The sequence below is a fragment of the Caretta caretta genome, chromosome 2, assembly GCF_965140235.1.
Source record: "Caretta caretta isolate rCarCar2 chromosome 2, rCarCar1.hap1, whole genome shotgun sequence".
In the NCBI taxonomy this organism is placed as follows: domain Eukaryota; kingdom Metazoa; phylum Chordata; order Testudines; family Cheloniidae; genus Caretta; species Caretta caretta.
The window spans coordinates 52,420,763-52,447,456 of record NC_134207.1 but is presented as its reverse complement, the minus strand read 5'-3'; the positions used below and the strand labels follow the sequence as shown (position 1 = coordinate 52,447,456).

The window sequence follows — 26,694 nt, the reverse complement described above, 5'->3', positions numbered from 1 at the left end:
ACATTTCCTCCCTTTCCCTCCCATAAAGAGAACCCCATACTCCTCACGAGGTTCCCCAAAAGCTGACCTGTGAACTCTTTTTTCCTGCTCTCTGCCCACAAACCCTTGTTGGCTGGCCTGACTGTGAGAGTTGCTCTAGGCTTTGGGCCAGAAGCTCCTCAGCCCTGGCCTCTCATGCCATGGGACCCTGGGCATGTTCTCTTTCCCAGCATGAAGGAAGTGGTAGGATCCAGAAGCAACAGGAGGTGGAGCACTTTAGGCAGGCCAGCCAAGAGGGATGACTGTTCTTAGCAGGGAGCAAAGAGGCTGGCTCAAGATTTGCTTTTTGTATTTGTTCTGACCCAAATACATCTTATAGCTGCCTACCTAGTTTTATCAGGGTTCATAGGAGTTACATGTGTACATTCAGGGAAGATCAGATCCTGTGCTGCTGACAGTATTTATTTTCAGGTACAGGTTTCAGAGTAGCAGCCATGTTAGTCTGTATTTGCAAAAAGAAAAGGAGGACTTGTGGCACCTTAGAGACTAACCAATTTATTTGAGCATAAGCTTTCGTGAGCTCAAATAAATTTGTTAGTCTCTAAGGTGCCACAAATACTCCTTTTCTTTTTTCAGGTACACTATTTTCAAGTGAAAACCTATCACCATTTCTGTCTCCTGTGGCCAAATGATGTTTTCTTTTAACTCCTTAACTGTTGGCCCAGTGTGACGATTGACTTGTGGCTGGTGAGCTTGTAGTTCCCTACTCTTTAGCTGGTCAGCTAGTAATCCCTACTGTTTTTGGCAGCCTTTTGTCCAGTGTGATAGGCAACGGCTGCTGTTGTCATTATCCACACGTTTCTACGACTTCATATACAAGGCAACATGTTTGCTATTTGAAATGGTGGTTCCCTGGAGATTAAAACAGCACAGGAGCACAAAGTAGAGTGTGCCGTGTGGGACTGGTACCAGGCACACAGACGGTACTGGCAATGTTTTCCTGAATGAAAGCCTCCAAATGTGCAACAGTTGGTGCTCTGATATACACTAAGAAAAGAGAGGTAAATCGCAAGATCTGATATTGTGAGCAGCAGACTTTCCTCATTTCTGATTTCTTTTCTGTTTAAGTACCAGAGTCCAAGATTTTCTAAAGTCACTAGTGATTTTGGGTTCTCCAGATGTTGGGTGTCCAACTTGAGACACCTTAAGAGAACCTGTCTCAGAACTGAGCTCTCACCCCTGAAGGCATCTCAGGTTGGTCACACAAAATTATTAGTCACTGACTTTTGAAAATCATGTTCACACTGTATTTATTAAACCAAAAATGGCTATTTAATGTAGCATGAACACTTCCAATAATGCTCTTACAACTGAAACATTAACAGAGGATGACAATAACAAAAACAACCAGAAAGCCTGTAACTGCTCAGACAAAATATATATATATTTTTATAGAAATAGAAAAATGAAAAATAAAGTAGAAATGCTACCAAAAATTGTCATTTAACTGGTGAGGACATAGGGGAAATACATTTGCATTACTACATAAAAAACTGCTTAGTACAATTTGCAATCACAAAATGCCAGAAGAAATATTGCTTAATAAACACAAGCTGTTTTTTGCTTCCTGCTGTACTATGTGGAACAAATGTTAATTTTTCACCACAGCGTGGGAACACCTGAGAGGCACAGAACTGTATCTGGTAACATGCAGAGCTATTTATCCTATCTAGTAGCCATACAGAAATGCAGCTCTATTAGCAAAAGTCACACTGCATATACAGTAGCTGCTGAGTATAAAATGAAGGCTGAGAGACTAAATGGTCTTTTCTTCTTCTGATGGGAGCATATAAAGAATTTCTCACTAATGGTAATGGGAGCTGCTCTTAAAGGGGAATGGGTCTAAACTTAAATATTCCTCAATTTCTGCAAGACCCAGTATTATCAAGCTACTGTTTGTTCTAAACTGTCTATTCTTCCAAAGAATCTGCAGACTGCTGAACTATTCTGTTCCTATTGTGTGCATTTTTAATTAATAATGAATTAAACAGCATTAACTAATGCGCTACCATACAAGTGAAAATATTACCTTCAACTGAAAAGGTTTCTTCATCCAGGAACCCATTTCTATTCTACCAAAGACACCATGAAAAGCTATTAGCAGCATATTATAACATTCCGTCTTCTAGTTAATCCAATTCTTGGAATTCTGATATTCTTGTCCACTCTGCTACTTTCGGATTCTGTATGCGCAGCACAAATCTCTACCTTATTTGGCTGCCAAGCGTATTACAGTGAGCAAACAATGCCTTCTCTGTCAGAACAGAGAATGAATAGTATCACAAAGACACTCCTCTAATGTACAGCTCTGTACTTTTACCCTGTCCTTGGAATAGTTAACTAAGATGAGAAGTGATGGGAAAAACACTGGTGCATTTTTGATTGCTCAAAACTCCATTAAAATTATTTAGTGCATTATGCACAAAACCGTACATTTAAAGATGAAATGAAACATACAATAGCAAGAATACTCTCTGTCAACTTGATTCATGCTTTTTCTGTTTCAGATATGTGGGTGTCTATGTGAGCAATAGGGGAGGAGTTATTTGGGATATAATTTAAGGGGCAGAAAAGGTTGTTTCAAGTCATAAAGATTAACACCTGGAAGAGAAATCTCACACTGACATAGCAATGTAGTTTTAAAGGATCTGCTATGTATTTTGTTTTGAAACTGACTATGAATTCTGCTCCTTTTGCTAAGGCTTAATTTCTGGAATAGAGTATTAATACTATGGTTTACACTGTGAGACTCTGAAGTCTCACATCAGAAATCCTCCAAACAAATCAGTCTGTTCACTTTCTCCAAATGACATTACAATTTAATTTTTCAAGAATGCACGATAGTTGACGACATTCCAAAACAAGTGCTTTAAGAGACACGTTCTATCAACAGTGAATGGCTTTCTTAGCAGACGTTTACAGCAGTCAATATGCAGAGGAGGGTAGTAAGATTCTTAAATTTAATACTTGGAAATGAATGATAGAAACCTGCCGTCCCTCTTTAAAGCAGTTGTATAAATTTTTACCTCTAAGAATCAAATAATTGTTCTTAAGTTTCAACCAATATATTTTGGAAGGCCAAACAGAGTTTACTTCACAGGGCTTCTACTTATTCTCCTTCTAACTGGAGCAAAAATCAGGCACTGATCCTGTTAAGATTCATCGACGTGCTTTAAAGTTCAGCCCATGAATAGTCTTACCGAACTCATGTGCATAGTTCTTTGCAGAATCACAGCCTCAGACTCAGGCACAGTGCAGTCCAGACCTTGCCTGGAGCCGTTCTGAGCTGGGACGGCCAAGTGGAGCAACAAGGAGTAAAAGCCTTGATCCAGTAAGTCAATGGCAAAATTCCCATTGACTTCAGTGTTTTGAGCAAATCAGACAAGGATTTTGGGTATTCCCATATGTGGTAGCTGTCTTTGATATTTTTTAAGGCTAATTTAACTTGAAGATTTTAAAATATCCAAAGTTAACTTTATATCAGTGGTTTAAAACCTTTTTAGGCTGCGTACCCCTTTCCAAATAATGTAGCCTACTGCATACCCCCATCTGAGATAGGGTCAGAATATACCTATGAAAAACAGGGAAAAAAAAGGTCGGTAAGGGATAACATGATGTGTTGTCTGCCATTACAGGATTTTTCTTGCATACCCCTGACAAGAGCTAGGGGTACACCTACCCCAATTTGAAAACCACTGATGTATATGTAGCAGGAGGAAACAATACTGTTCCTTAAAGCTGATCACCAGAAACAACATTCAGGGACCATTCAGCCAGGATGGAGCACGATTGTGGATTTGTTCCAGTTCCCAGATGAATTATGGCAACATTACAATAATTTCCCATGCATTCAGTATTATTTGGCAATTTGCTGGCAGTCTGTCAGAGGCCCTTCCACTTGTCCAGAGTAGGTCCTGCCAGGTCAGGATGGAGGCTCATTGACAGGGCAATATGGGACACTTATATTGCTGAAGTTCAAGCCATACCTATTTATTAACTTCTAATAAATTAGCACCTGTCGATTTGGTCCTTTCTGTGAATAAAATGCCTCATTCTCCAGGGCTGTCATTATGGGACCTTGGCACTACATAAAAAAGTTATTTTAAAGAATGAATGGCTGCAGGTTTCTGTGAACAAAATGTTAGGTGCTTGCAATTGAATTTAGAACGTTAGTTTGTAGAAGGAAAGGATATTTCTTAACTTTAAAAAAAAAACCCAGTGCATCGGGAGTAATTCTAATTAGGCCAAACCCTAACATACTCACTCAGAAAACTTCAGTGGGAGTATAGTGTTAGTGGAAAGTGCACAAAAGCTAAGTAAGAACTTGTCCCTTAATGCACAAGCATTTTTTTAAGGGCATGATAGAACAGGACTGTCCCAAATGACCAGCCCAAATTTTTTATTTATAGCTTAACAAAGAGAAGGCTAAGAGATGACTTGATTACAATCTGTACCTACCAACCTGGGGAACAAATATTTGATAATGGGCTCTTCAATTTAGCAGAGAAATGTGTAAATACGATCCAATGGCTGGGAGTTGAAACTAGATAAATTCAGACAGGAAATAAGGCGTACATTTTTAATGGTGACGATATTTAACCTTTGGAACAATTTACCAAGTGTTGTTGAGGATTCTCCATCTCTGACTATTTTTAAACCAAGACTAGTTGTTTTTCTAAAACACGTGTTCTCGGAACTATTTGGGGAAAGTTCTCTGGCCTGTATATACAGAAGATCACACTGGATCATCACAATGGTCTGTTCTGGCCTTGGAATCGGTGTAAAACCCTGTTCTGAAGGGTAGTTAATAAGTTTATCCAGAGGTAAATCAGAAAATAATCAAAACACTTGTCCTAGTCTCTATTACAAGCATTTTGGAACAGGGACCGTATCTGCCAGCACCTGGCACAATGGGGCCCATATGCTGCTTGAGACTGCCAAGCACTGCCACAAAACAACCAGACCACTCCCCTTATTAACATTACACACAAGTAGTGCAAGTGGTGCCTTGATTCTGTTTTTAGCCTTGATTTAGGAAACAGAAATCTAACAATGTTAACCTGGTTGAATTTTAGGTGTAAAATTTCTTTGACATAATATCTGAAATGTACAAAAAATATTCCAGAGGAAAATACAAACTTAGCTTAAAGGTGCAGTGTCAGAGTTGATGGACCTCAAACCTGACCTATTTTTTCCCCTATAGAGTTGTACAACGGATTTCAAAATCCACACACTTTTATACATTTAAAAACCTGCTTCAGTGGGTTTTTTTCCTTCTCTGAAAGCAAGAAAATGTCTCAAACTAAAGAAATGCCAGGAGGCCAGCACTCATGAACAACTTTACAAATAGCAAGGGAAAACAATCCATAAATCTTACATACACGGAGACACATTCGTTGCTAGAAGCAAACAGAATCAATTCAAAGAAAGGCATATCTATGCTATAGAGACTATACCAGCGTGGCTAGGTTGCTATAGCTATGCTGGCATAACCCTGCAGTACAGAGGCAACATACACCGATGGAAGAGATTTTTCCATCCATGTAGGACCCCCACCTCCACGAGGAAGGATAGCTACCTTGATGGAAATATTCTTCCATTGACATAGCTGCATCTACACTGGGGGTTACTTGACATAGCTATGTTGGTTGAGGTAAATGTTTTTCACATCCCTGACCAACACAGATATGTTTCAGAGTAACAGCCGTGTTAGTCTGTATTCGCAAAAAGAAAAGGAGTACTTGTGGCACCTTAGAGACTAACCAATTTATTTGAGCATGAGCTTTCGTGAGCTACAGCTCACTTCATCAGATGCATACCGTGGAAACTGCAGCAGACTTTATATATACACAGAGAATATGAAACAATACCTCCTCCCACCCCACTGTCCTGCTGGTAATAGCTTATCTAACACAGTTATGTAAGCCTAACTTTTAAGTGTAGACCAGGCCTAAGAATTGGCCAGCAAGAGTGTCGTACTGTAGGCCAACTTTATTTTCCCCCCTCCCTTTTAAACCTGTACTACATCTGAAAATGGTGGGCGTCAGTGTTATTTTCCACTAATTCTCGTAACATTTTTCTCGTGAGTGTGTAACATCTGGGAATGGCAGTGCAGCATCAACAGACTGAGATGTCATTCATTAAATACCTTGGGTTGGAGGTGGTATTTTCAAGAATGGCATCATTAAATGGCAGTCGCCAGGAGCTCAAAGTCTTTCCCATGCAGCCTAGGAGATAGTTGTGGATATCTGGGAATGTCTTCTGCACTCTCTCATCCCTGTTCAGTGGTATTTTTACCTTTATTCTGTCCTACCAGATTTTTAAACAAAAACTCATGTACCTAGGCGCACCTAGTGCAATGTGGCAGAGATACTTCTATGTGGAATTTAGTACCTCACAACAGAAACTCAGTGTATCTTACCCAAATTGTATTTCCCAGATAGATTTGTATTGCTAAATAATATAGAGAGATTAAGAGCTACCATTTATATAGTTTATCACATTCTTTTTTTCTCCGAGTTTGTGTGACCCTGAGCTATTCTCATGCCTTGGTAACTGCTTTTACAGCATCTCCTGTGGCACATAAAGATGAGGCCATTACTCCCTAATACAGTATGAAACTTATATTAACTTCCAGAGGCACGGAAAATGCTTTCAAGTCACATTAAGTGCTGTGCATATATTCTGATTTCAGTTACAGCAATGCAAATCCAAAGAACTTCATTAACTTCAGCGTCTCTGGATTTACACCAGTGCCACTGAGATCAAAATTTCTTACATACTTTCTTTACATGCACACTAAGAACTAAAGAAGAGTTTCTAAAAGAGCATAACATCCAGGGGAAAAGAGACATTCCTTAGGGCAGTTTGGATGGAAAAAAAGAGCTCTGGCACTGAATGCAAGAATGACTGTGGAACTACAGATTGGAAGTTAAAAGGAATACCTTTAGGCTATATTCGTCTTTAAAAATGTCAAAGAAGGTTTGTCCCATGTTAGAAAAAGTAATCACAGGAACACATTACAAATCCTTGGAATTACCAGTGTAGTTATTAGAATTTTCAATATTTTACTAGTAGGAAAATTGTATTTGACCAAATCTTATGAAAAATGTAATTTACTCCTTTTCTCTCGCACTCTCATACACACACTTTATACTTACATACGCATAGGTAAAGAGATATATTATACAACATCCAGAATAATCTGTAAACTTTAGAATTTCTTCTTGACATGAAATATTGAAAGATGTGGAATGTGCTGAACTTTTATGAGCAACTGAAATACAGATGTCAAATCAAAATAAATCTTTACAAAAATCTGACTAAACCACCCTGGCTCTGAGCTCTGAACTCATTCCACCACCCATGCTACAATGTCCACACTGTTATTTTTAGTGTGTAAGCAGAGCTAGCCCATGTTTGTCTACCTGGGCTGGGAGGCATACCTGTGGAGAGGGAACTGTAGATGATATTAGGGCTGGTTGGTTAGGTGTGCAAAAGACGTGAAGGGTTCTGGGAAGCAAAGGGCTATTTTAACCATGAAAATAGGGGCTTGTCTTCTCTACTAGACTTCCCTACTTTGAGAGAATTGATTGCCAATTAACTCAAGATACTTGATATGTGCCTTAAGGCTAGTGTGGACACAATCCACATTTATTACAGGCTCCACAGTTTGTGTGAGAGGGTCCCACACTAACACACCTGTTACGCACACTGAGTTTCATAGATTCATAGATATTTAGGTCAGAAGGGACCATTATGATCATCTAGTCTGACCTCCTGCACAACGCAGGCCCCAGAATTTCACCCACCACTCCTGCAAAAAACTTCACACCTATATCTGTGCTACTGAAGTCCTCAAATAGTAGTTTAAAGACTTCAAGGAGCAGAGAATCCTCCAGCAAGTGACCCGTGCTCCATGGTACAGAGGAAGGCGAAAAAGCTCCAGGGCCTCTTCCAATCTGCCCTGGGAAAATTTCCTTCCCGACCCCAAATATGGCGATCAGCTAAACTCTGAGCATATGGGCAAGATTCATCAGCCAGATCCCCAGGAAAGAATTTTCTGTAGTAACTCGGATCCCACCCCATCTAATATCCCATCACAGGCCATTGGGCCTATTTACCATGAATATTTAATTACCAAAACTATGTTATCCCATCATACCATCTCCTCCATAAACTTATCGAGTTTAATCTTAAAGCCAGATAGATCTTTTGCCCCCATTGCTTCCCTTGGAAGGCTATTCCAAAACTTCACTCCTCTGATGGTTAGAAACCTTCGTCTAATTTCTAGTCTAAACTTCCTGGTGGCCAGTTTATATCCATTTGTTCTTGTGTCCACATTGGTACTGAGCTTAAATAATTCCTCTCCCTCTCCGGTATTTATCTCTCTGATATATTTATAGAGAGCAATCATATCTTCCCTCAACCTTCTTTTAGTTAGGCTAAACAAGCCAAGCTCCTTGAGTCTACTTTCATAAGACAAGTTTTCCATTCCTCGGATCATCCTAGTAGCCCTTCTCTGTACCTGTTCCAATTTGAATTCATCCTTCTTAAACATGGGAGACCAGAACTGCACAGTATTCCAGGTGAGGTCTCACCAGTGCCTTGTATAACGGTACTAAAACCTCCTTATCCCTACTGGAAATACCTCTCCTGATGCATCCCAAGACCGCATTAGCTTTTTTCATGGCCATATCACATTGGCAGCTCATAGTCATCCTATGATCAACCAATACTCCAAGGTCCTTTTCCTCCTCCGTTACTGAGTTAATTAATTAGTTAACTTGAGGTAGGAAAGTCTACTAATGACATACCCCATGACTATGTCTTTACTACTAAAAGGTGTGTTTTCATATTGAGAAAGTCAGGGTTATGAAAAAAACTACTATGCCAACCTAGCTATGCCGGTATCGTGTCTGTAATGTAACATGCCCAGAGTGTAGTATCCTGACTTCCTGCATTACAAGGCTACAGATATTTTCTGAACTGCCCATTGGTAGTGTAAAGTTCTAGTACATGCAGATTTACATTATTGTAATTATGAACTAGAGCAGGGGTCGGCAACCTGTGGCACGCATGCCAAAGGCGGCACGGGAGCTGACTTTCAGTGGCACTCACACTGCCCGGGTCCTGGCCACCAGTCCGGGGGAGGGGGGCTCTACATTTTAATTTACTTTTAAATGAAGCTTCTTAAACATTTTAAAAACCTTATTTACTTTACATACAACAATAGTTCAGTTATAGATTAAAGACTTATAGAAAGAGGCCTTCTAAAAACGTTAAAATGTATTACTGGCACGCGAAACCTTAAATTAGAGTGAATAAATGAAGACTCGGCACACCACTTCTGAAAGGTTGCCGACCCCTGAACTAGAAGCACATTAAGCATCAGATATTTAGAACTCCTGACGTCATTTTACAGATACAGTCACAATAGATGAGAGTATCTCCGCTAGTCAGTATGTCTCTGATAGCCCTTTACAAATTTGTTTGCTGTTCCCTTGATTTTTTGGTACCATCTACCCTCAACTTCAGCTGCTAATTTTTATAACTCAGAAAAAAATGCATCAAAAACTGAGGAATGAAATCAATCTTCACAAACATAGGACGTCTTATATTTACAGGCCCCAATGGCCTTCTTCAGTATCATTTTAAGAGTGCTGTACTCGGTTTCATTTAACAGGATGAAGGTCTTGACAGAGTAGGGCTCTTTTATGTTGTTTCCACTCCTTAATTAGATTTCAAATCAAATCTCTCTCTGGACTCATGACATTCAGATGTATTTAGATATGGCTTAAAATATTGCAAAGCTATCCATTTTCTCATATTGTCAAGGCTAACCAGAAGGAACTCTCTTGAATTAGCTGGAAATATGGACCAGATTTGATTATCCAAATCAAATTGCCAAGCAAAAGAAGCACAAGGGAATGATGCTTTTTTTAAAATGTCAGATCTGATTAAAGTGAGCTAGAAATAATATGCCAATGTTAGTGAACAGAAGAACTTGGAAATGGAATTGATATACTAGTATCTGGTAAAATATCAACCAGAAAAGGCGTAACTAGGTATTTAATTTTTAGAATCACAAATGTCATAGGAGATGAGATTAACATTTTCCTGTCATTCCATGATAAGACTTACCTCAATAGTTGCAAGAAAAGGAACCCTGGAATTCTGACTGCTCCTTTTCACTCATCCATCACCTGTGTCACTACTCTGTCACTCAGTTTGGATGGTTCTGCATCATGTCTCTAATTGCTGGCTTGCCATTCTGAATCCTGATCCTGACACACCTATTTTAATTGTACCATTACTTGTGCAGCACAGAGGCCATATCACTGGTAGTCAGCAAAAATGTTACACACAAAACGCTTGAACTCAGCTGCTCACATTAGAATTTAATAGTACGTGAACAAACAAGAAAATATACCAATTATATAAGTCATCTTACAAACAAATAGATTTGTTTCTTTGTATAAACTGTCTGCAGCACATTTAAGGGCTGAACCTGGACAGGCATAGGTCTGTTAAAAATTGCCACCCAATATTATTAGGAAAACCAGGGATTTGAAAGGGGAAAAAATAACTTAGGGGGAACTGTTAACCTCAAATTAACAGCCTGGATATTACCGAAGGCTTTTTAACACTGGAAAATCCATTTTATTCCTGAGAGCATTTTGGGCCAAAATATTAAAAATTCTGCACCAAAAAATTAAATATTCTGTGCACAATATTTTAAAATTCTGCACATTTTATTTGTCAAATAAATGTGGAGGTTCCGGCATAGCATTGGGGAGCATAGGCCACTGGCTGCAGAGAGGTGGGAGATCACTGTGCAGCAGGGTGACCAGACAGCAAGTGTGAAAAATCAGGACAGGGGGTGGGAGGTACTAGGCGCTTATATAAGACAAAGCCCAAATATCAGGACTGTCCCTATAAAATCAGGACATCTGGTCACCCTTCTGTGCAGCTCCCCCCATCCCCTGGACATGGACTCAGCGGTGAGACTGCACACAAGCCTGACACAGTGCAAGTACCGGGCCTGCCCCAGAAACACCCAAGAGCCCTGCCACTCTGTGCCAGGTGCACACCAGGTGTGAGCAGGCAAGCTCAGCACGGCAGGATCCAAGTGTGGAGGGACTTAGTGTGGGGGGATCCAGGTGTGGGTTGAGAGGGTTCTGTGAGGGGCAATTTGGGTGCGGGCGGCTCAGTGGGGGATCCAGGTGCGGGGGGGGGGGGGGGGGGGGATCTGGATGCACAGGGACTTGTTGGGGCGGGGGGTCTGGGTGTAACGGTAATGAGAATCTGCTGGAGGGTCCAGGTGAAAGTGGCTGGGGCTCAACAGGAGGGTCTGGATGTGGGGGACTGTAGCAGAGTGGTCACCCCACTCCAGCCCTGAAGGGGTTAAAACAGCCCTGGGAGAGGGCTGCCTTGGGGAAACAATAGTAAAAGCAGCCCTGGAGAGGGCTGCGGCTGGGAAAAGCGAGGCTGATTGAGGGAAGTAGCCACAGCTGGGGCCACGCCCCAATCAAGCCACAGCTGGCCCTATACGAGGGCTGAGGGCCAAAAGCTGGAGGAGTCTCACTCTAGCCCTGGAGTGGGAAGGGCTAGCTGCCTGAGAGCGAGGTACCTTAATCGGAGCAGTGTGGAGAAGGGCAAAGGGAGCTGGGGAGCTCCAGCCTGGTAAACCCCCAGGCTGCAGGCCTTGGTAAAGGCCCAGAAAGACACTGGGGCTGCAGAGGGGCAGCCTGAGAATAGGCAAAGGCAGCAAGTCCTAACCCCTTGTCAATGATGCGTGGCAGTCTGCCCCACTGAGCTGGGGTTAGTTGATGACTGGCAGTAGCCACTGAGGCAAGGTGGGTTTAGAGGGTTGGGGGTTCCCCAGGGAGGGGAGACCCAGAGTGAGGGGGTACTGCTGGGGCAGAACGCCAGGGCAAAGGGCACCAAGGTCTGGGAGGGACACAGGGCCAGCGGCAGGTGAGACCCTGGCTTGCAGAGGGCGCTCCATACACTGGAGAGCTAATTCCCAGGATGACCAGCAGCTGAGCACAGCACAGGGTGGGAGCTACCAGAGGGTCTCCCCCAGTCCTGCCCCCTGCCCCACAATGATTTACCTCTCTGCCGGCTGCCTTGGGCACCTGAAACATACTGCTTGGGAGGGTCGCATGAACACTCTTGTGACTTCCCTTTGCTTCCCTGTCAAGGTCATTTTTGTGTGGGGAAGTAAAAAAATCTGTAGGGGACATAAATTCTGTGCATGCACAGTGGCACAGAATTCTCCCAAGAGTATCCATTTAAAGGAAAAACAGGATGGGTATACTTTGCCAGTTCAATGGCTCTTGATCGTTCTGAATATTGTAAATTCACACCTGACAGCAAAGGTTGTTTTAAAAAAGCAGGGAAACCTGATCAACCACTTTGATCCACATCAAAATATCAACAGAACATTTGTGGATTATGCAAATATTTCTGCTTGAATTCAAAGGTGTTTGTGATTGTACTTCAGAGTAAAAATGCGAACCAAGCGGAGAAAGCTGTCTGCTGTAGAACTTAGTAATTAGGCATTATCCTTGAAATCCAGGGATATGACTCAACGTATGAACTAAAAAATGACATTTTCCCTTCTAAATCAAGAAAAGGAATGTGAGGGCACTCAGGGACAGTATCTCCTCTCAGATCCAAACGGTTGATCTCAATTCCAACATCTTGTCCATGATATAATTGCAAAAGAAAAGACATAAAAGCCCCAAGAAGTTGATTGGAGAGAGAAGGTAATATCTTTTATTGGAACAAATTAAGACAGTATTTTATTGGATAAAATTAAGACAGTAGTTTCCCAGGCCTGAAGACGAGCTCTGTGTAAACTTGAAAGCTTCTCTCTCTCTCTACCAGAAATTGGTCCAACAAAAAGATATTACTTCATCCACCTTGTCTCTCTAATATCCTGTGACCAACACTATATCAAGAAGTTGATATAACATAGCAACTCAAAGGAGTACAAAATGAGAAACAAGACAGTAAGAATGTTCTATCGAATAGGTCTCTCCATCTTCCTTGCTTTGGTCACTTCATGATTTGTCTGTTTAATTTAAAGTGTAAGTTCCTTATTTTAGATCTAGAAGATATAATGCTCTCCTAGAATGCTATATAAAATAATAATACCTCTATGCTACTTTCCTTACATTTCTTTGATATCATACATTGGTGACGAACGCTCTAACACACGTATGGAAACCCTGCCCAAGGTTTATCTTGTTGGTTAAACAGGTTAAAGTGGAAGGGAGAGAACTATATATGCACAACATTCATCTTTAAAGTTTCATGAAGTAGGAAATTTACAACGACAAGTCCCACAAGTGTCGAATGAAGCTTGGCTGAGGTGAGAGTGTTTAGAAATTGGGAAGAAAAATTTTTCTCTTTGATTTTCAAAAGCATTTATTTTTTCCTTGGCAGCAGCCTTTGGATATTTTACAGCTTACACTGAACTTGTGTGACAGAGGTGACAAGAAGAAAAGCAGTCCTATTTGTTGACATACTCATGTACATAAATGATGCAGCGGAGATAAACACTGAGGACTCAGCTGAAGCAAACTGAAGCTTTTTTTTGGTATATTTTGTTAATAAGCAGTCTTTCCTGGATATAGAGAATGAAACAATCCATGACACAGGCTCCTGTACCCACTGAATCTAATTTTAAACTATTCTTGCAAAATGCTATCTTACAACTACATTTATAAAATACATAGGAGTTTCAAACGTGGACCATCTGTAATATTACAGTTACTGTTCCAGTAGGTGAGAGCTGCTGGAACATGAGAAGACCCTCTGACCCAGATTTTTGTTAACGAGAGTGTAGCAATTTTAACTATACTTGGAAGAGTCAGACCTGTCCAGTGCAGGTTTTGACTGGACACTATGAGGTTCCATCCACGCTTCAAAAGTCCCCAAACTTGAAATGGTTTTCAAGATCAGCTCTTTTGTGGAACTGTTTACCAGCAAGTGGCAGTTAACATAGAGCAAAACTTTTTTATAGTTGCCAAAAAGAGCCTCAAAGAAGTGCTTTAAAAACTGTTTTTATTTTTAAAGGTTATGCCCCAATCACATAGGCTGGCTTCTGCCAATAAAACTGTTACCTAAACTGGGTTTCAGAAAATCCCAAATTCCTGAGACGGTTTTCAAGATGGGACTCCTGTAGCAAGGCAGAGGCCTGAAATTCACTGCCCCTCCCCGTATCAACCTTTGACATAAAAAAAGCAGCCACATAAGATGGGGACTCTGTGTGGTAATCAGTTAAGCCTCTATAGTAATTTCAGAGCAATAGATACAGCAAACCAAACCAAATCTGAGACAGACTGCCACAGAGAAGCTTTCATCTATCCAATCCCCTTCATTTCAGTGGATGAATTCTCCAGCTACCTGCTGTTTGTGTCATTACAACCTACACTTTTCCCTCTGTGATTCACTCCATCTGAAGGACTGAAAGCAAGCTTGCCTGACAGGTGGTGACCATACTCAATCACCTTCCTACATGGTGACTGGAACATCTGGGATTTTTTAGAAAAGAAATATGACTCCATATGTAGAGAATGGCCTTTTAAATGGCACAAAGCAAAGGGGACCCTACAAAGCACTGGAGAATGTACTCTGGGGGAGAATCCCGCATTAACAGGAGAATTAACTATGTTACCTAGTAGATCTTTTCCATCTTTAATTTTTTTTCTATCTTTACCGCAGAATGCTTGCTTGTACAGTCAGATGGCTAGTAAAAGTTGTCTTAAACCATCTGATTACAGATTATTGTTAAAAATAATAATCTTATCTCATAAAACAAAACATTGGACACTGTGATAAAGAATATTAATTCATTATCCTGTGCTGATTTATTAACCTGGGAGATGCTCAGACACCACGGTGATGGATGTTAGTATAAAACCCTAAAACTGAGAGATAGAAGACAGATTAAACAACACTGTCCTGGCAGGGACCAGGAACATATGTCTCGAGAGGGATTAGAATTTGCAGATCACCAGAGATAAAATTTGCATGTATTTGGACACTTGGCCAACCTCTGCAGTTCTTGGTCATTATCTGTACAAACTCCCATTAACTTCATTGGGAGTTTTGACTAGGAGCCACAGTGCAAGTTCCAAAAATTTAGAACTGTGGGGTGGAAATAAAGTTCTATGTAGGGGGACATGGCAGATATATGGGAAAGGGTTGGGAGGAAAAAAACATTTTCAGTTCATCTTTAAAGTACCGAGACACAATTTAAAACAAAAACACTCTGGTTTTCAGAAGCAGACTCCTATTTCCAACCCACAACTTTCGCTTGAGGCAGAACCAGGAGGGAGGGAAGATGGCTAGAATGCTGATGGCAGAAGCCCTATTCTGAGTCCAACCAATTGAGCCATGAAGAGTTTTTGAAGTCTTATAACCATGCCAGGGCAGAATGCAAGAAAGCAGTTTCTTACTTCCAGTGCACCAGTAAATTGAACGTAAACAAAAAGGAACAAAGACTACGGTAAGTTGCTATAGCTGTCATTTAGTATAACTCTAGCAGCTTTACATACATAGTTTTGTTGCATTCAAAATTCACCTTCGCAGCTGGTTTCTCTCCCAACTGTTGTTAATGTATTTCATTGAAGTTCTTCTTCTTTCAATATGCATTGGGCCCTTCTGAGAGAAATATACTAGAACAGCTGCAGACAGCTGTGAGCTTTCCCTAACGGACTCTGACTGTTGCCTCTGATAAATCAGTGATTGTTTTGTGATGAAGAAGAGAATCTTAACTTCCCTTCAAATATGATCACTTGCTGGTACTGTGGGAATCCAGGCAGCAAACTGCTGTTAAATTTACAATCGGGGACATGTGTGTGCCTGATACAATGAAAACATTTTATTTTTAAACCAACTGGGCAGATGAAGAAGAGCTAGCCTAATCATGCAAAAATGTTTTCAACATTTATAGGAAAAGGCTCTTTCCAAAGCATTTCAGGGATCCTGATATTACACATAGTATTGGCTTTCTCCCCTTCTGACTTTTGTTTTTGAATTAATTAAATAGAATACACAAAATATATCATCTTCATATTCTTACTCCATCACTATCGAGTATGGAGTAGCCTCAGCTACTGAAGGAATGTTAAGTCCAGACAAGAACGTCTACACTTACAATTCTCCACTATAATACAACAAACAAAACACACTTATGATAAGGGATGCCTTATGACTTTATAAGTACCTCTGTAAATGCGCAACCTACATTTAGAGTTGCCAACTTTGTAATATTGAAAAACCGGACACTCCGGCAGGAGTGCCGGAACTTCCCCGCTCTGCCTCTTTCCCTGCAAGACCCCGCTCCTGTCCTGCCTCTTTCCCTGTCAGATCCTCTTTTTGACCACATTTTCCAGTCAAAAAGTGGCCACTGTACCAACACTCCTTGGCTGTCTTGCACTCAGTGCTTCTCTGTCTATATTTCTCCTTCAAGCTGTCTACCTCTCTTTAGTCTAGTTGCATCTCTCTTTATTTCCTCTCCCAGCTGTTCCAGCTCATGGCTTTCAGCTCTCCTACTAACTAATGTGTTAACAATACCACTCACACCATTGCATAGCTCCTGCCTGATTCATCACTGAATCAAAAGAACATAAATCTCCTGTGTATGCCAAAGCAACAGTACATTAATGCCTTGTCTGTACCAAAAGAGACTATGCTAGGAAATGCTTTCTAAAAATTACTGGAAAATGGTTTCAGCTGAACATGGTTTGACCCTCACTAAAGATGGTACAAAGTGTGGTTAAAATGTTTATGAAAACCATTACCAACACTCTATCTATAACACTTTTACTGCTTTAAGTGCTGCTTTTGCTTACACCAACATAAATCCACAGTAACTAACTGAACAGACAGTTGGGTCAAACAGACGTAAGTTGACTGAATGGTGAGACAGTGGCTAATCCCCCAGATACAGAGGAAGGGGATGATCTTGATGTCGAACTAGGACCTATCACAAGAGTAGAAGTAGAGAGGGCAGACAACTGGTTAAAAAGTGGAAAGGCGCCAGGTCCAGATATCATTCCAACAGAGTTTAAGGCAGACTTGAAGAACACTGCAGACATTTTGATAGGCCTCTTACAAAAAGATATGAGAAGAAGAAAAAATACCAAACAAGTGAGAAAAGGGTCACACAGTAGAACCTCAGGGTTATGAAGACCAGAGTTACAAACTGACCAGTCAACCGCACCTCATCTGGAACTGGAAGTACACAATCAGGCAGCAGTAGAGACAAAAAAAATTACAGTACAGTACCGTGTTAAGCGTAAACTACTAAAAAATAATATAGGGAAAATTAAAAAAAAATGATTTGACAAGGTAAGAAAACTGTTCCTGTGCTTGTTTCATTTAAATTAAGATAGTTAAAAGCAGCATTTTTCTTTTACATAGTAAAGTTTCAAAGTTGTATTAAACCAATATTCAGTTGTAAGCTTTTGAAAGAACAACCATAACATTTTGTTCAGAGTTACGAACATTTGAGAGTTACGAACAACCTCCATTCTCGAGGTGTTCATAACTCTGAGGTTCTACTGTATAGTGAAGCTGAAAAAGAAAGGAGAGCTCAGTGAGTGTAAAACCTGGAAGGGCATTCAATTGCTGTCTATCTCAAGTAAGGTATTTACATGTATACTTCTATATAGACTACAGAAAGAAGTAGATTCGAGGTTATGACAAAAATAGGCAGGGTTCAGACAGGAGAAATCATGTATAGATCAAATAGAGACCATATGTCAGGGGTTCTCAAACTGGGGGTTAGGACCCCTCAGGGGGTCGCGAGGTTATTACATGGGGGGTTGTGAGCTGTCAGTCTCCACCCCAAACCCCATTTGCCTCCAGCATTTATAATGGTGTTAAATATATTAAAAAGTGTTTTTAATTTATAAGGGGGGGTCGCACTCAGAGGCTTGCTATGTGAAAGGGGTCACCAGTACAAAAGTTTCAGAACCACTGCCATATGTTTCATCAACTGAATGGCAATCACTGCTTTATATGAATTCTATATATTTCCAAAATGTCTTTGATACAAAGCATAGAACAGTTTTATGGAAGTTGCTATACTCTGTGAAGTCCATCAGAAATTTATGAACATCATTCAGAGTTTCTATTAAAATATGACATGCCAAGTAATATGTAACAGCGAACTCACTAAGCCATTCAAAGGTACTGTGGGAGTTGGACAAGGATGTCTTATGTCACCAATGATCTTTTTATTGGTAGTGAACTAGGTAATGAGAGAGACCAAAGAACAACCAAGGGGCACACTGGGATACAATGTACCCCTGTATTCACACCCAACATACTATTGTAATAATCTTTATACAAAGTATGCCCAGTAAGGTATTATTTGAAAAATCATAATTTGCTGACCAGTATCGTCCTGATAAAATATGTGTGGCAACATTGTATGTAAAGTTATAAGATTCCGCTGCATGGTGTTATTAACACGTCTTCTAAACTGAGGTTCGCAAACAGGTCTGTCTTAAATAAAGGAATGTATGCTCTGTTTAATTTTCATTTAAGCAGTAAACAGAGTCATCAAGCAGGAAGAGAAACAAAGGAAACTCAGACAGTTGAGAAAAAAGCAGCAGAGAACTTCCTTCCACAGAGAGGGGTTTTTTTTTTTTTTTTTTGGCTCCTGGTACCTAGCTGGAAATGCTTTTCAAGAAGGGGACTGAAACTATAAAAAGGAGGGACAAACAAACCCAGGGACCCCTCTCTTTCTCCCTGCCCATCACATTCACAGCACCTGAAGTGACAAAGAAAGCATTGGTTAGACTCTGGGAGGAGTCCTGACCTAAGAAGTTTGTCATTTGGGGTGACAAAGTGTGTGCGTATTATTCTTTTAAAGATATAAGAGACTTAACATAATTTGTATTGTCCAGGAGGGGGCTGGGCAACACAGGACATACATTTCTGGGGGGAAAATCTAAGGCTGAGGGTGCGTTGGAGTTACTCTTCAGTATAACCAAGGCTTCTGAGAGCCAGAGTGTAACCCAAGTATGGCTGGCACACAGTCACTCAGGGTGTAGCTTGCATGCTGGACGCTTGTTTGGGAGGTGGGAGCTACTTCAGCAGGGCATTGTAAGGCACCCAAGTTGCAGGGCAGGTGTGACATAGCTACTCATTAGCTCATTATACCCTGGTATGGCACACATACAATGGATTTTCACGCAGCATTAAGAGGACTTTGACTTTGCAGATGATATCAACTTGCTATCCCACACCAATAGAGATATGCAAGCCAAAACAAATTATCTCCTGGCCTATGCACAATTAGTAGGGTTGAAAAATCAATACAGAGAAAACTAAAACCATGAGAATCATACACAACACCACCACTTTCTGGGACTGATGTAGAAGAGGTCCAATATTTCACATATCTTGGCAGCACTGTATGTACAACAGGTGGAACAGACAAAGACAGAAGAGCGAAGAACAGACATGTCTCTGTTATTCAAAAGCCAATCTGGAGAAACATAAATCTTGTCCTCCAAACTAAACTTATAATATTTAACACCATTTTAAAGTTGGCACTGAAACTTGGAGATTTATTAAGTCCTTATTATATAAACTCCAAGTTTTCATAAACAGCTGCCTTAGAGAAATCCTCAATATCAGATGGCCAGGAAAAAAAAATCACAAATGAAGAACGCTGGAGGTGGGTGAAACAGAAAACAATAGGACAAGAAATTATGAAATGAAAATGCAGATGGCTAGGACACACGTGGAAGAAATAACAAGACAGGCATTGGACTGGAATCCCCAGGGTAAGAGTACCTGAATCCTCACACAACAGAAGTAGCAATATCTTGTACCAGTGAGCATCCAGGCCAATAATAGAAGCTCAAATGCCTGGGTCCACCCACACAAAGCTTCACGCAGGATTGGGGGGCCTTAAACTGCTAAAGCTGATACCCCATTGAGATGAATGGAACAGTTTTTAGAACTTTTGTTTTGGGCTATCTGAAGATAAACTGGTGCAGTTTATTTACAATCCACAAAGCATTGCTTTTGTTTCTTTGGAACTCAGCTTCCCTCTCTTACCCGTAGTGCTCAGGGGCTCCATACAGCTGGAACTTTCAGAAATATAAACCCAAGATTTTACAAAGGTCATGTCCTCCTCATTAGAGATCAGCCATACAAAAATTTACATAAATCACATTAATTTATACATTCAATTAGAATTAAATGTTGGGAATCTTAAAACAGCAAAGTGAACAGTTCAGCAAGTCTCCCTCATGCCTTATTTTAAAAAAACAACAGAACACTGGACTCCAGCAAACAAGAGCGTGTGTGAAAGTAACACCAGCTTGGAGTTAGTCATCTGTCAGAATGTGGAACCTACCATATTGGCTGAGCAAGCTTTAAATGTCTCACTGCAGAACTGGGAAGGAAGAAATAATAAACGTGGCAAAGATCCACAATTATAAATTGCACACTAGAAAAAAAAAGTACAAGTGACTTAAAGCTTCTTAGTTAAATGTGTGAGAAGAGAGAACATTAAAGAGAAAAAGAAAATATTGTAGACCCAACAGGACGTATAACCATCTTGATGCTTAGTTAGGCAACGACAGCAAATGAACTTCTTGCCAAGAGGAAGCCACATGGAATCTTTAAACACTTCTGCAAAGTGAGAGACATTTATTTTTTAATAGCACTGGTTTGAATGTTTCTGTTCAGAAGCAATTACCAAAGAAATAGGCAATAGGTAACTAACGTAATTGAGCTATTTAAAAAACAAAAACAAAAAACCAGCTACATTCAAGGAAGTATCTAGTACTACACTCATTTTCTGCAAAGAATGTCTCCAATGAATTGTTAGGATATAGAAATTCAGGCCGGTCTGTAAAGGCCTATACTTTAAGAATTTAGGTATATGTTTATCACTTAGCAAGTTAAAGAGATACAAAACAAGAATCAAAATCAGTCTGCCTGTTTATAGACTGGTTTCAGAGTAACAGCCATGTTAGTCTGTATTCGCAAAAAGAAAAGGAGTACTTGTGGCACCTTAGAGACTAACCAATTTATTTGAGCATAAGCTTTCGTGAGCTACAGCTCACTTCATCGGATGCATACTGTGGAAACTGCAGAAGACATTATATACACAGAGACCATGAAACAATACCTCCTCCCACCCCACTCTCCTGCTGGTAATAGCTTATCTAAAGTGATCACTCTCCTTACAAATTGTATGATAATCAAGTTAGGCCATTTCCAGCACAAATCCAGGTTTTCTCACCCTCCGCCAACCCCCGAAAACTCACTCTCCTGCTGGTAATAGCCCATCCAAAGTGACCACTCTCCTTACAATGTGTATGAAAATCAAGGTGGGCCATTTCCAGCACATATCCAGGTCTTCTCACCCCTACCCCCAACACACACACAAACTCACTCTCCTGCTAGTAATAGCTCATCCAAACTGACCACTCTCCTTACAATGTGTATGATAATCTAGGTGGGCCATTTCCAGCATAAATCCAAGTTTAACCAGAACGTCGGGGGGGGGGGGTAGGAAAAAACAAGGGGAAATAGGCTACCTTGCATAATGACTTAGCCACTCCCAGTCTCTATTTAAGCCTAAATTAATAGTATCCAATTTGCAAATGAATTCCAATTCAGCAGTTTCTCGCTGGAGTCTGGATTTGAAGTTTTTTTGTTGTAAGATAGCGACCTTCATGTCTGTAATTGCGTGACCAGAAAGATTGAAGTGTTCTCCGACTGGTTTATGAATGTTATAATTCTTGACATCTGATTTGTGTCCATTTATTCTTTTACGTAGAGACTGTCCAGTTTGCCCAATGTACATAGCAGAGGGGCATTGCTGGCACATGATGGCATATATCACATTGGTGGATGTGCAGGTGAACGAGCCTCTGATAGTGTGGCTGATGTTATTAGGCCCTGTGATGGTGTCCCCTGAATCGATATGTGGGCACAGTTGGCAACGGGCTTTGTTGCAAGGATAGGTTCCTGGGTTAGAGGTTCTGTTGTGTGGTATGTGGTTGTTGGTGAGTATTTGCTTCAGGTTGGGGGGCTGTCTGTAGGCAAGGACTGGCCTGTCTCCCAAGATTTGTGAGAGTGTTGGGTCATCCTTCAGGATAGGTTGTAGATCCTTAATAATGCATTGGAGGGCTTTTAGTTGGGGGCTGAAGGTGACAGCTAGTGGCGTTCTGTTATTTTCTTTGTTAGGCCTGTCCTGCAGTAGGTGACTTCTGGGAACTCTTCTGGCTCTATCAATCTGGGGGGGGGGGGGGGGAAGACCTGGATTTGTGCTGGAAATGGCCCACCTTGATTATCGTGCACATTGTGGGGAGAGTGGTCGCTTTGGATGGACTGTTACCAGCAGGAGAGTGAGTTTGTGTGTGTATGGGGGTGGGGGGAGGTGAGAAAACCTGGATTTGTGCTGGAAATGGCCCACCTTGATTATCATGCACATTGTAGGGAGAGTGGTCACTTTGGATAAGCTATTACCAGCAGGAGAGTGAGTTTGTGTGTATGGTTTTTGGAAAGGGGGGGGGAGAAAACCTGGATTTGTGCTGGAAATGGCCCACCTTGATTTTCATACACATTGTAAAGAGAGTGGTCACTTTGGATGGGCTATTACCAGCAGGAGAGTGAGTTTGTGTGTGTGTGTGTGGAGGGGGGGGGGACGGAGGGTGAGAAAACCTGGATTTGTGCTGGAAATGGCCTAACTTGATTATCATACACATTGTAAGGAGAGTGATCACTTTAGATAAGCTATTACCAGCAGGAGAGTGGGGTGGGAGGAGGTATTGTTTCATGGTCTCTGTGTATATAATGTCTTCTGCAGTTTCCACAGTATGCATCCGATGAAGTGAGCTGTAGCTCACGAAAGCTTATGCTCAAATAAATTGGTTAGTCTCTAAGGTGCCACAAGTACTCCTTTTCTTTTTGTTTATAGACTATCATAGTGAGAGAGAGCCTAAGGCCTTGCTCTTAGCCATAAGCTGGGAAGTGAACAGTCACGTCCTCACCAGTCACACTGAAATAAGGCAGTTTTGGGCTGTTAAAAAGGTGATCCAATCTATCACCTCCAGAGAAAGGGAAGAGCCTAGAAGATTTAAAGAAAACTTAGTTTGATAGCATCCTGTCTGGCAAGAACTCACTTATCAATAGCTGGGGTGTGAAATCCTCATTTCTCTGTTGTTCTATCACTGTAGTTCCCACTTCCCTACTATTTGTCTTGTTCTGTGATTGTTTCTGTTTGCTGTATAATTAATTTTGCTGGGTGTAAACCAATTAAGGTGGTGGGATATAATTGGTTAGATAATCATGTTATATGTTAGGATTGGTTAGTTAAATTTCAGTAAAATGATTGGTTAAGGTATAGATAAGCAGAACTCAAGTTCTACTATATAGTCTGCAGTCAATCAGGAAGTAAGGGGGAGGGGCGATTGGAATCATGTTTTCCTAAGACGGGGGCAAAATGGGAACAGGGAGTGGGAACAGGGACACAGACAAGGCTCTGTGGGGTCAGAGCTGGGAAGGGGGACAGTGAGGAAGGAAACTGGAATCATTGCTTCCTGGAAGTTCACCTCAATAAATACCAAACTGTTTGCACCTTCAGACTTTGGGTATTGCTGCTCTTTGTTCACACGAGAAGGACCAGGGAGTGGGAGGGTGAAGGGATAAGCCCTCTAAGATCTTGGTGCTGTGACTCGGATGCATCGCTTTGGACAGGTGAGTGGCAGCCTGTAAGTCTCCCTCCACAACAGTCCGCGCAGCTGCTTGGAGGGGGTATGGCGAACTCTCATGATGGTAGTTGCAGGTTATGGCAAGCTGGGTTAACGGATTTTTTGGATAAATGGATAAGGAAGAACCAAGGGCCCATACCAGGTGCAGGGGTCAACCTGGGATGAGATTAAAAAGGAAATGGAGGCAGCATTAGGGGACCCAGAGGGATGGGGGGGTGGCTGAGGAGCCCACCCTCCTTGGTATATGGGTAGTTGAAGAAGGTCCCTTCCCATGGGGACTGAATGCCTTCCAGGGAAAGGAGGCACTTCAGCCTGCTTGTGAGAGGTTTGAAGTAAGGGCAGCATCACTGGAAGCTGCCAGTAATCTTTCAAGTTTGGTGCTGCTTCAGCAAGGGCTGCTGAAGGGTTGTAGATTAGTTAGGGGTGGTTAAAGATGATTTGGGTGTAGAGTCGAAAGCGGAGTTAACAGAATACCTTAAGAGACAGGAGCTGGGACTTGGTCCTGGGGGAGTGGAGGGGAAAAAAAACATTTCAAAGTGAAAAATGGCAGGGTTTGCAGGAGCAGGTCAAGGACCCCCCACTCTTCTCTCAGAGCCAGGATGAAAACCTGGGGGTAAGGGTTCCCAACTGTTTCAACCCAATGAGCCTACTCTTGGCTCAGAGCTAACTATATCCTTTTCTTCTTTCTCTCAGTTTACTTAATTTGCTGCTGGTAGCCTGTACTTTAAACTGACCTCACAGGGTTAATTGGTTTCTTTCCACCTCTTCCCCCTCTGCTCCCCCCAACTTTCCACACTTTTGTTTTTCTGAAGTTTTAATGGAGGGTACTTTGGATACTTATGTGAAATATTTTTGGTTTTTTTGGACGAAGTATGATGGAGGTCTTCTGTATTCCGCTGGAATTTTTTGAAGTAAAAGATCCATGGGCAGCCATGGAGACAAATGTTTTACTGCCTTTTTGAAGAGTCTCAAGGTAAAGACAGCACAGGTTAAGGCAGCTATGTGGCAATAATTGTACTTGGTGGCTTAGTTGTTACAGGCAAATTGCACTACCTTAAAGAACTAAATGTAGGAGTAAGTGATTTAAAGAAGTGAGTGAAAAGTTACAAATAGCTTTTGCAGAAATTAATAATACAGAGTTTGGAGGAAAGTAAACATTTGGGAGTTGTGGAAATGGTAAAAGGTAACAGTTGTGAAGATGTTAAAGAGTAACAGTTGTGATGTTACAAGAAGGAAGTTTTTGGTTTGATGATAAAACCCAGTTATATGAATGTCACTGTATGTGCAACTCTGTGCAGTCACACTGGATGGAAACTTGCTAATTAAATTATATAAGGGGGTCAGGTCGAGTGGCTACTACCACCACCATGTTTTTGTCACTAGAAGCCTTTAGAGCTATTCTGAGGGAAAATGGGCCCTATTCCCACAGAAGTGGTCTATAAAGAACTGCTGCAGGCAGCAGACGGAGAGATAATTTGATAAATTTGATAAATTATTTTACTATTGGGTAATGTAATCAAAATCACTAAAGGAATGTAAAGGGTTTCTATTGGAACTTAACTTGGCTGCCCCTGGCTGGCTCTGGTTGTACAAGATGGGAGTGTAATCGGGGTACAGTTGTGAAAAGAATAATCGCAGTGCAAGGGATGTTAGGCAAAAGAGAATTTTGTGTGTGTGTGTGTGATTATGTAAGGTTTTAAGGACCTAAACTGACATTCATGGTTTGTAAAACTCTTGTTTTGAAGGTTTAAGATGAATTGGTTTGGTTCTGCTTTATTGTTGTTGTTTTTTCTTCTCTATAATGAGTCTGAAAATCCATTTGAATCATTCAAAGTGGCAAACTGACAGACACTTTTTGCTAGGCACAGGTAACTTGTGTTTTTTGGGTTTGGTATTTAGCATTTAACCCTTAAGGGTACCTCACTTCTCTATAAAGTTCAAGACCAAAGTTATGGCTGTAGTAAGGGGCAGCCAGAACCAGGAGAATGGAGAGAGAATATGGATTCTTTTTTTGGGGGGGGGGGTCACAAATGAAACAGTTAAAATTGACATGGTTAATATAATGTTATGGAGGTTAAACTATGGATGGAATGTGCATTTTCCCAGGACGTGTGCAGTGTATATTAGAGAAGGGGTAAAAGAAATGCAGCCAAAACATGGTACCTTAATTAAAATCCTATGAGGGCTCCAAAAAGAGCCACAATAGGTTGTGCTTTCTTTTTCAGATCTCTGTGTGTTTTGGAGCAGGAGATGAAAGTGGAAAGTAATCAGAACTCTGGTGGAAGTGGAATGTGTCCCTTTTAAGACAGTCTCTGAGCTGCTGATAGCTTTGGATCCAAAAGCAAGCCAGAAAGCCTCTGTCTGGATGCAAATTACCAAGCTGATGGGGGAAGGAGAGAACTGCCCATATGTGGCAGCATAAAGTAGCTGCAAATAATGAATACGTCTGGTCAGCAAACAAGCTACTAGAAGACTCAGATTATGGCCCTCCAGGAAAAGGAGGTGAAAAAACAATTCAAGCTGAAAATAAGAGGGACAGGTTAACCCTAAGGGAGGGGTGTGTGTGTGTGCGCGTGTGTGTGTGCGCGTGCACAGTTCTGAAATCTGAAGCTGTCTCTCAGCTATTACCTGAAAATAAACTTAAAGCTTGGTACAGCAGAGAAACTATTGCAAAAATGGTCTGTTGTACAAGAGGGGAAACTAAGGTACACCACTTCATGATTTCATAAATGACCAGTCAGTGGGGTAATTCACTAGCCTGACTACAGAACAAAATAAGGACAGCCTGGAGGTAATTCTTCTGTTTTTCCTGCAATTAACAAGGAGATTTGTAAAAGGAAGTGGTATTATTATTAAGCAATAATCTGTCCCGACAAAGGGGGTGGAA

The 26,694-nt window shown here is 41.1% G+C and overlaps 1 protein-coding gene across 6 annotated transcripts in view; it reads right to left on the bottom strand.

The window, feature by feature from the left end:
- The window catches only part of PAG1 (phosphoprotein membrane anchor with glycosphingolipid microdomains 1), a 188,340-nt gene that overhangs the window by 89,145 nt on the left and 72,501 nt on the right, over positions 1 to 26,694 (bottom strand). For 3 of the 6 annotated variants that reach the window (XR_007355367.2, XM_048841040.2, XM_048841038.2), the window contains exon 1: positions 2,069 to 2,311. The exons of the other annotated variants lie outside the window; for them this stretch is intronic. The gene's annotated coding sequence lies outside the window, so the exon portion shown is untranslated. Of the gene's footprint in view, positions 1 to 2,068; positions 2,312 to 26,694 lie in introns of those variants that run through there. 6 annotated transcript variants of the gene reach the window in all.